Source organism: Macaca fascicularis, chromosome 5, assembly GCF_037993035.2.
Source record: "Macaca fascicularis isolate 582-1 chromosome 5, T2T-MFA8v1.1".
Taxonomy (NCBI): domain Eukaryota; kingdom Metazoa; phylum Chordata; class Mammalia; order Primates; family Cercopithecidae; genus Macaca; species Macaca fascicularis.
The window spans coordinates 65,766,410-65,777,397 of record NC_088379.1 but is presented as its reverse complement, the minus strand read 5'-3'; positions in this window follow the sequence as shown (position 1 = coordinate 65,777,397).

Genomic DNA, 10,988 nt, shown 5'->3' with positions numbered 1-10,988 from the left:
CAACGGATGTTATTCTCCTCCCTGCAAAGAAGAAATTACAAAACTGATACCGGGTAACAGGTAAATATTGTCATGTTGTAAATGAAGTGCGAAATAGAACATAGCTTATGAGTCATTGTACATGGTAGCTCAGACCCTATTGTGTTATGGTATTTCAGAGAAGCCTAATATGGTAAATGTCATGGCATTCCACAGGTAATTTGTTCAGTTCCTATTATATTCCTATGATGTACTTTAAGATTAGGACAGTAAAACAAACATCATTAAGATCTGCTCCTTACATGTATATCATCAACTCTTTTTTCTTCGACTTTTATTTTATCTTCTAAGGTACATATGCAGGATGTGCAGGTTTGTTATATAGGTAAATGTATGCCATGGTGGTTTGATGAACATTCAGCCCATCACCTAGATATTAAGTCCAGCATCCATTAGCCATTCTTCCTGATGCTCTCCTTCCACCCACCACCCATGACAGGCCCCAGTGTGTGTTGTTCCCCACTATATGTCCATGTGTTCTCATAGTTCCATTCCCACTTATAAGTGATAATATGCAGTGTTTGATTTTCTGTTCCTGTGTTAGTTTGCTGAGGATAATGGCTTCCAGCTTCATTCATGTCCCTGCAAAGGAAATTATCTCATTCTTTTTATGGCTGCATAGTATTCCATGTTACATATGTACCACATTTTTTAAAACAGTCTATCATTAATGGGTATTTGAGTTGATTCCATGTCTTAGGGGTATTGTGGATAGTGCTGCAATGAACATACACATGCGTGTATCTTTGTAATTTAATTAAATCCCATTTGTCAATTTTTGCTTTTGTTGCAATTGTTTTTGGAGTTTTTATAATGAAATATTCGCCTGTGCCTATGACCTTAGTGGTACTGCCTAGATTTTCTTCTAGGGTTTTTATGGTTTGGAGGTTACCATTTAAATCTTTAATCCATCTTGAGTTAATTTTTGTATAAAGTGCAAGGAAGGGGCTAGTTTCAATTTTCTGCATATGGTTAGCCAGTTCTCCCAGCACCACTTATTAAATAGGGAATCCTTTCCCCATTGCTTGTTTTTGTCAGGTTTGTCGAAGATCAGATCTTTGTAAATATGCAGTCTTATTTCTGAGTTCTCTATTATGTTCCATTGGTGTAAGTGTCTGTTTTTGTACCAATACCATGCTGTTTTGGTTACTGTAGCCATGTAGTATAGTTTGAAGTCAGGTAACATAATGCCTCCAGCTTTGTTCCTTTTGCTTGGGATTGTTTTGGCTATTTGGGCTCTTTTGTGGTTGCATGTGAATTTTTTTTTTGAGACAGGGTCTCATTCCATCCCCCAGGCTGGAGTACCGTGACATGATATCATCTCACCGCAGCCTCCACCTCCCAGGTTCAAGTGATTATTCTGCCTCGGCCTCTGAAGTATCTGGGATTATGGACAATCTAGTGGGTGTGATTGATGTCAAATTTTGTTGACCCTTTTCTGTGTCAATTGACATGATTATATATTTTTCCTTCTTTAGCCTGTTAGTATGGTATATTGCATTAATTGATTTTCAAATATTGAAACATACTTGCACACCTGGAATAAATTTCATTTCATCATGGCGTATTCTTCTTTTTATATATTATTAGATTCAATTGGCTAAAGTTTTGTTTAGAATTTTGTGTTTAAATTAATGAGAGATATTCATCTGCTGCTTCCCATTTTTGTTTCTCTGGGTTTAGTATCACAATAATACTGTCTTCATCAAATGAATTAGAATTAGAAAATGTTTACCTTTTTTTTTTTTTTTTTTTTTTTTTTTTTTTTTTGTGGAAGGGATCATGTAAAATTGGTGTTAATTGAATGTTTTTTGAAAAATTCTCCAGTGAAACCATTCATGCCTGAAGATTTTTTACTAGAACTTTAATTAAAAATTCAATTTATTTAGTAGTAGGAATATTTAAGTTATCTATATTATCTTTGCTGAGTTTTGGTAGTTTGTGGTTTTCAAGGAATTTGTCCATCTCTTCTAAGTTGTTAAATTTATTAATGTAAACTCATTTCTGGTATTCCTTAATTAACATTTGAGGGCTGCTAGCTCTTTTGTAATATTCCGTCATTTCATTCCCGATACTGGTGATTTCAATCTTCTCTATTTTAATCTTTATAAGTCTTTCCAGAAGGTTATCAATGTTATTAATTTTCTCTTAAACAGTTTTTTTGTCACTAGTTTTTCTCTGCTGTTTCTTTGTTCGCAAATTTATTGACTGAAGTTTTTATCTTGATTAATTTTGCTCTTTATTATTTCCTGCCTACTCCTGCTTTACATTTATTTTGCTCTCATTTGCTTGTCTCTTGTAGTAGAAACTTAGAGTATTGATTTTATTCTTTATCTTTCTATAATGGGTTCCCAGTTTTACTCCATTACAAACAGAGCACTTACTTTATACGATTTTAATTCTTTTAAATATGTTGAGGATAATTATCCAGAATATGTCTATCTTGAAAACTGTTACATGGATGCTTGGAAAAAAAAAGTGTATCTTGCTGTTGAGTGAAGTGTTTTATAAATGTCCATTGGACCCTATTGATTGATAGTGTTGTTTAAATCTGTATCCTTGCTGATTTTCTGCCTGGTAATTCTATCAATTGTTGAAATCAGAGGATGTTGAACTTGCCAACTACATTGTACATTTTTCTTTATCTCCTTTTACTTCTCTCAGTTTTTGCTTCATATATTTTGAAGCTCTGTTGTTTGGTGTATGAACATTTAGAACTGCTAAATATTATTGGTGGATTGATCCTTTTAGAAGTACATATGTGCCTCTTTGGCCCTAGTAAGTTTCTTCGTTTTGAAATTTACATGTTCTGATACCAATATAGCTATTACTTTTTAAATAGTTTTTATGATTTATCTTTTTCCATCCTTTTATTTACAACTTATCTATGTACCTATATTTGAAATGAAATTTCTTTTTGTTGATTAAAAAATAAAACAAAACCTTTTTTTCTTCAATTTTTAAGTTCAGGGGTAGATGTGCGAGATATGCATTTTTGTTACATAGGTAAACATGTGCGATAGTGGTTTGCTGCACAGAACAACCAATCACCTAGGTATTAAGCCCAGCATCCATTAGCTATTCTTTCCTCCTCCTATGCCCCACTCTCCAACAGGCCCAAGTGTGTTGTTTCGCCTTGTGTGTGTGTCCATGTGTTCTCATCATTCAGCTCCCACTTATAAGTGAGAACATGCAGTGCTTGGTTTTGTGTTCCTGCATTAGTTTGCTGCGAATATGGCTTCCAACTCCATCATTGTTCCTGCAAAGGACATGATATTATTCCTTTTTATGGCTGCATAGTATTTCATGGTGTATATGTACCACATTTTCATTTTCTGCTCTGTATTTAATAGGCATTTGGGTTGATTCTGTGTCTTCGCTATTGTGAATAGTGCTGCAATGAACATACATGTATGTGCATCTTTGTAACAGAATGATTTATGTTCCTTTGGTTATGTAAACAGTAATAGGATTGCTGGGTCAAATTGCATTTCTGCCTCTAGATCCTTGAGGAATTGCCACACTGTCTTCCACAATGGTTGAACCAATTCACACTCCAACCAACAGTGTAAAAGCATTCCTTTTTCTCTGCAACCTCACCAGCATCTGTTACTTCTTGACTTTTTAGTAATAGCCATTCTGACTGACATGAGATAGTATCTCATTGTGGTTTTGATTTGCTTTTCTCTAATGATCAGTGATGTCGAGCTTTTTTTCATACGTTTGTTGGCTGTATGTATGTCTTCTTTTGAGAAGTGTCTGTTCATGTCCTTTACTCACTTTTTAGGGAGCTGTTTTTTTTTTTTTGTTTTTTTTTTTTCTTTTAAATTTGTTTAAGTTCCCTGTAGACTCTGGATATTAGACCTTTGTTAACTGGATAGATTGCAAAAATTTTCTCCCATTCTGTAGGTTGTCTGTTAGCTCTGATAATAGTTTCTTTTGCTGTGTAGAAGCTCTTTAGTTTAAGCGATGCTATTTGTCAATTTTTACTTTTGTTGCAATCACTTTTGGCATTTTCATCATGAAATCTTTGCCTGTGATTATGTCTTCAATGGTATTGCCTGGATTTTTCTTCTAGGATTTTTACAGTTTTGGATCTTCCATTTAAGTCTTTAGACCATCTTGAGTTAATTTTTGTATACGGTGTAAGGAAGGGGTCCAGTTTCAATTTTTGCAGGTGGCTAGCCAGTTCTCCCAGCAAAATTTATTAAATAGAAAATCCTCTCTTCCTTGCTTGTTCTTGTCAGGTCTGTTGAAGATCAGATTGTTGTAGATGTGCGGTCTTATTTCTGAAATCTCTATTCTGTTCCATCAGTCTATGTGTCTGTTTTTGTACCAATACCATGCTGTTTCGGTTACTGTAGCCATGTGGTATAGTTTGAAGTCAGGTAGCATAATACCTCCAACTTTGTTCCTTTCGCTTAGGGTAGTCTTGGTTATTTGGGCTTTTTTTGTTCCACATGAATTTTAAAATAGTTTTTTCTATTTCTGTGAGGAATGTCAATGGTAGTTTAATGGGAATAGCATTGAATGTATAAATTACTTTGGGCAGTATGGCCATTTTCACAATATTGATTCTTCCTATCCACAAGCATGGATTCTTCCTTTCCACAAGTTTTTCCGTTTGTTTGTGTCCTCTCTGATTTCTTTGAGTAGCAGTTTGTAGTTCTCCTTGAAGAGGTCCTTCATTTCCCTTATTAGCTGTATTCCTAGGTATTTTATACTTTTTGAGCAATTGTGAATGAGAGTGCATTCATGATTTGGCTCTCTGCTTGCCTGTTGTTGATGTATAGAGATTTTTGCACATTGATTTTGTATCCTGAGACTTTGCTGAAGTTGCTTATCAGCTGAAGAAGCTTTTGGGCTAAGACAATGGAGTTTTCTAGATATAGGGTCATGTCATCCGCACACAAAGTTAATTTGACTTACTCTCTTCCTATTTGAATATTCTTTATTTCTTTCTCTTGCCTGATTGCCCTGGCTGGAACTTCCAATACTATGTTGTTATTTGTGAATTTTATCCTGTCATCATGATGCTAGCTGTTTATTTTGCAGACTTGTGTATGTGGTTCCTTCCTAGTGTCACTGGTCTGTGTAGTTCAGTGTGTTGTTGTAGTGGCTGGTAATGGTTTTTCCTTTCCATATTTAGGGCTATCTTCTGGAGCTTTTGCCAGGAAGGCCTAATGGTGACGAATTCCCTCAGCATTTGATTGTCTGAAAAGAATCCTATTTCTCCGTCGCTTATGAAGCTCAGTTTAGCAGGACTTGAAATTCTGGGTTGGAATTTTTTTTCTTTAATTCTGTTGAATATTGGTCCCCAATATCTCCCAGCTTACAGGGTTTCTGCTCAGAGGTCCACTGTTAGTCTGGTGGACTTCCCTTTTTAGGTGACCTGGCCTTTGTCTCTGGCTGCCCTTAACATTTTTTCTTTCATTTTGACCTTGGTGAATCTGATGATTGTGTCTTGGGTTGATCTTCTCATAGAATATCTTACTGGAGTTCTCTAGCTTTCCTAAATTTGAATATTGGCTTGTCTTTCTAGGTTAGGGAAGTTCTCCTAGATGATATCCTGAAGTATGTTTGCCCACTTGGTTCTGTTCTCCGTGTCTCTTTCAGGTACCCCAATTAGTTGTAGGTTCAGTCCTTTGTTTTACATAATCCCATATTTGTGTAGCTTTTGTTTGTTTCTTTTCATTCTTTTTTCTCCATTCTTGTCTGCATGTCTTATCTCAGAAAGCTAGTCTTCAAGCTCTGAGATTCTTTCCTCAACTTGGTCATTCTGCTACTGAAACTTGTGATTGCGTAGTGTAGTTCATGTATTGAGTCCATCAGGTTCATTATGTTCCTCTTTAAACTGGTTATTTTTGTTATCACCTCCTGTATTGTTTTATCATTATTCTTAACTTCTTTGCATTGGGTTAGAACTTGCTTCTTTAGCTAAGTGATGTTTGTTATTACCCACTTTCTGAAAACTACTTCTGTCAATTTAGCCATCTTAGCCTCAGTCCAGTTCTGTGCCCTTGCTGCAGAAGTGTTGTGGTCATCTGGAGGAGGAGCACGCTGGCTTTTTTAGTTTTCAGCATTTTTGTGTCATTTTTTTCTCATCTTTGTGGGCTTATTTACCTTTGATCTTTGAGTTTGCTGACCTTTGAGTAGAATTTTTGTGAGATCTTTTCTGTTGATATTTTTGCTGTTGTTTTCTGTTTGTTTGGTTTTTGGGTTTGGGCTTTTTTTTTTTTTTTTTTTTTTTTTTTTTTTTTTTTTTTTTGAAGATGGAGTCTTACTCTGTTGCCAGTCTGTAGTGCAGTGGCACAATCTCGACTCACTGCAACCTCTGCCTCCCTGGTTCAAGCTATTCTCCTACCTTAGCCTCCTGAGTAGCTGGGACTACAGGCACGCGCCACCATGCCCAGCTAATTTTTGTATTTTTATTACTCTCCAACCCTAGTTGCCTTGGTCCCTCCCACACCTGAAGGTATCACTAGTAAAGGCTGCAAAACAGCAAAGATGGAAGCCTACTCCTTCCTCTGGCAGCTCCATCCCAAGGGGACACCAACCTGATGCCGGCTGAATGCTCCTGTTGGAGGTGTCTGGAGATCCATGTTGGGAGGTCTCACCCAGTCAGGAGGAAATAGATCAGAGACCTGCTTAAAGAAACAGTCTGACTGCTCCTTGGCAGAGCTGGTGTGCTGCACTAACCGCCCAGCCTCTACAGAGCCAGCAGCCTGGAAAGGTGAAGTCAGCTGAACCACAGAGAGGGCAGCTGCCCTTCCCCTGGAGCTCCGTTTCAGCGAGACATCAGAGTTCTGTACATATAAACCTGGCTGGAGTTGCTGAAATTCCCACAGGGAGGCCCCACACAGTGAGGAGGGATGGTTCCCGGTCCCACTTAAAGAATCAGTCTGGCCACAATCTGCAGGGGAACTTGGTCCATCTCAGGCAGGCTCCAGCCGGCTGCTGCTGGCCAGCTCGAATTCCAAGCCAGTGGGTCTTAACTTGTGAGATACCATGGGAGTGGGGCCTGCAGAACCATGCCACTTGGCTTCCTGTATCCACCCATTCCTAGGGGAATGCATGGATCTCTCACCTTGCCATAATTCCTGGATTTAGGGTATGCAAAACTCCTGGATCTCTGTGAGTGCCAGTTAGTGCAGTTAGTATTTATTATAAATATGAGATTTTTTTTACATTAAAAGTTTGATGTCCCAAACCTGTCTCTTTATATTGCCTGCAACTCTGAGAAATGAAATTATGTTGGATATTTTGGAAAGAATGCTAAGGTAATTCTTTACTCCCTACTCCAACAACCTTGAGATATTTATTCAGGGTGAGGAAACCTCTCTTCTTATTTCAACAATTAAATACAAAGATAGATCATTGATCCTAATCTAATCTGAAGAAAATGCACTGGCATACAATCTGAAAGTGACTTAATACATGATATTGGGTGTCGCAGAATTCCTGAGTCATAGAGCATATGTTTATGTAATTCGACTAAAATGTACTGCTACTACTAGCATTCTGTGAAGGTTTCACATCCTTGCCTACACTGGACTTATTCCATTGGTTTATTAGGTGTAAAGTGATGCCTTAGTTTTGTTTTAATTGTATTTCTCTGAATACTAGTTATTTCAGCAATTTTATAGGCTTGCTAGCTTTTTGTTTTTGTAAATTTCCTTTTCATGTGCTTTACTCATGTTTCTACTGAGATTACTGTTTTCCTAGTTGATTTGCAGGATTATTTTGTATATTGTAGATATCAGTACATTGTCAGTTTTAGATATTTTAAGTATCTTCCTCAATTCTGTCCATAATGTTAGTTTGTTAGCTGCATAGCAGAAATAGTCAAATGTATCTTATTTTTGCCTTACATTTAATACTTTCTATGCTTTGCTGTAACAATCTATTCCTTATCCTATGTTGCAAAGATATTCTTCCTTTTTTAGTATTAACATGATCAGTTTTTCCCTTCTTACTTAGGTCTCTAATCCATTTTTGTTGTCTACCTTTGTGCATAGTTTTAGGTAAGGTTCTATTGTCATGGTGATCTTGAAAATCTGTCTCTTAGAATATTATTGACATATGACTCAAATTCTGTGCTTTGAGCCCAAAGCTGCACTCACACTGAGGCCACATTTCCCACGAGCTCCTCCCAGCCTGTGACTAAGCACAGGAGGATTTTTTAAGGTAAGTCCATTTCTGGGAGATGTGGAATTCCCTTGATGAGTAACTTTGACTTGAGGACTCCCCAAAGACTTGGCCAAATCTTCTTAAAACTGCAATGCAATGTGGAACTCTTCCTATTCAACTCTTTTTACTTCCTTCAGTACTACACAAGAATCAGAACTGCATGGCATTGTGAAGTGGCTCTCTGACTCTTCCAACAAGCATACTATTTTCTTCACATATGTTTTCCTTAATAATTATCTTGCACCTCAGATTCCACCTTGAGGTCTGATAGAGTAGTCTTAGAAAATGTGGAACTGATTAGCTCACCTAAGTGTATGTTGGGCAGAGGATGCCATGCTGAATGGCTGCAGGGCACAGATAATCCCAGGCATAAGGTGGCAGGTGCATTGTTAAAGATTTCACCAGCAGTAGCCTGGGAAAATTTTCTGGTGCTTCCTGATAGAGGGGACACCATTGCAGCTGATAGTTCAGGCAGCTGAAAGATAGGAAGGAAGAATGCCTCTTACAAAGATATTGGAGTTGGCTGGTTATGTTACATTGCATCGCTGTCCTGCATAGGGGTAAGGAGAAACTGAAGGCCATTTAAAATATGTTAAAGGCTAAGCGTGAGAACCAGTTACAAAAACCTTTTATTTCATGCAGAGGAAGAGTAGACATAGCCAAGCAGCAAGTTAAGATCTAATAGTTAGATTCCCAGAATTTGAATGCTTAGTCAAAGTTGATCTGCTATACTTTGATCAAGGTCCTAATTGGAAGAACGCAGGAACTTGAAATATAAGATGGGACAACTGGATTGATGTCTTTCAGGATGTTGGTTCTGCAGACCCCCTGAAACCTCAGAGTTTACAGAAGTAATCACTGTCTCCTTAGTAAAGCCAGCTCTTCTCCCCTGCTGAAAGATGCTATAGAGCTGTTTCTCCCACAAGACAACAGGTGCCTCCTTAAGAGATATTCTTACCTTCTCAACTGACAACCAGGCCAGTGGCTCAGCTAGTAACATACTGTGGTTGATAAGATAGAAAAAGAGACTATGTACTAAAAGAATTATAAGAACTGGTGTGTATCTATTGGCTCCTGACATTAGGTTTTGAGGGTGGTAGGTCATGGAGGGGTAAATGAAAGATGGGATAAGTAAGAATTCATTGACTTAGGAGCACTTTCTCAAGACATGGAATTTGACAACCTAGCAAAAATCCAAGGAGCAAACCTGCTAGGGTGGCTCTTAGCAACCTGGAAGAAGCCATATCCAGGATTGAACACAGATGAAATGTCCCAGTTGCTCTAGAAGACAGTGGAGAAAGAAATAAAGAGGCTGAGGGAAGTGGGCATATTGAAAGGGGTATATTATGTGAGGCCAGAAGACCTACCAAGGTATATGATTCACAGGGAAGCCCAGAAAACATATCATTTATGAAAGTCACTACAAATGGGCTGGTGAGAGGAGCTTGAGAATAATTAAGAAGTTCAATGATGGCTGTCTATTGCAGATGGAGGCTGCAATAAGGGAAGCACCTACAGTCCTGAGATTGTCCATAGGGATGATGGGGTCCTGAAGTAACAGAGGCCAAGTGTCAGTGCTTAACTGCCAAAGCCAGGAACCCACAGTGAGCTTTAACAAATGGCAACGTTAGAGGGACAGCTGTGGAAGTTTTTCCCACAAAGAATTGTGGCGATAGTTCAAAGAGTATGGTGTTTTTAGGGGAAAATAAACAGGCAGCTAACCAGGGTGCCGATTAACATCTACAACCAAAGAAGAAAAAAATGCAAAAATGGAAGATCAGGAGGCTCTGGGTGATCACCCCAATAGAAAGCCATGATTCCTTTCTTAGTTCTTAAACTTGAGACAATTTTTAGATCCAGAATCCATTGGCTGAAGAGGTGGCTAAGTCCCTAGGAGGAAGAACCCTGTTACCCCATGGTAATTATATACAGTGATGATTCCCTAAGTGCTTCCCCAAAAGGACCTGTAACACTTTACTTACTGGTGACTATACAAAAGGCAAAGAGATTACCCAGATATTTCAAAAACTATTAGAAACGGGATCTGAGTTGATACCGATACCGGAGACATAGAGCATCATTATAGCTCCCGTAAGTGTGGAGATTTATGGGGGCCAATTATGTCCTGGAGATGAGATTCTAGGTATATAGTTCCTTTCTTTTAATACTTTAAAAATATTACTTCATTGACGTCTCGTTTCCAGTATTGCTGCTGAGAAAACTGATGTCATATGCTTCTTGTTTCTTTATAGGTGAACTTCTCTTTCTCTCTGGTAGCTTTTATAATGTTTTAAATTTAAAATCCACTTTAACATATCAAGATATGTTTTTTTCCTTATTTCTTCTATTTGGAACTCTATAAGCCTTTTTTATATACAGTTTTTAAGTTTTCTTTTATTACTAAAATCTTACCTTCATTAGTTTTTAAAATATTTCCTCATCTCAATTTTTAATTTTTTTTTCGGCATTTGAGAATCTTGTAATTGGGATATTGGCATCTCTACTTCTCTATCTTTCATATCTCTACTTTTTTAAAATTTATTTTTATAGTATGAGTTGGTTTTTATGGCATATACTTGAAAGCAAGTTTTACTAAAGGAATTAGAGACAATCTAAATATTCTGGTATATCTTCAATGTACCTTACTACCACACTTGTCACATTATATTTTAATTTTGTACATGTTTATTAATATACTCCCCCAATTCAGCAATAAACTTAAACTCAAAAATTAAAAAAAATATATTTTTATATTTTTG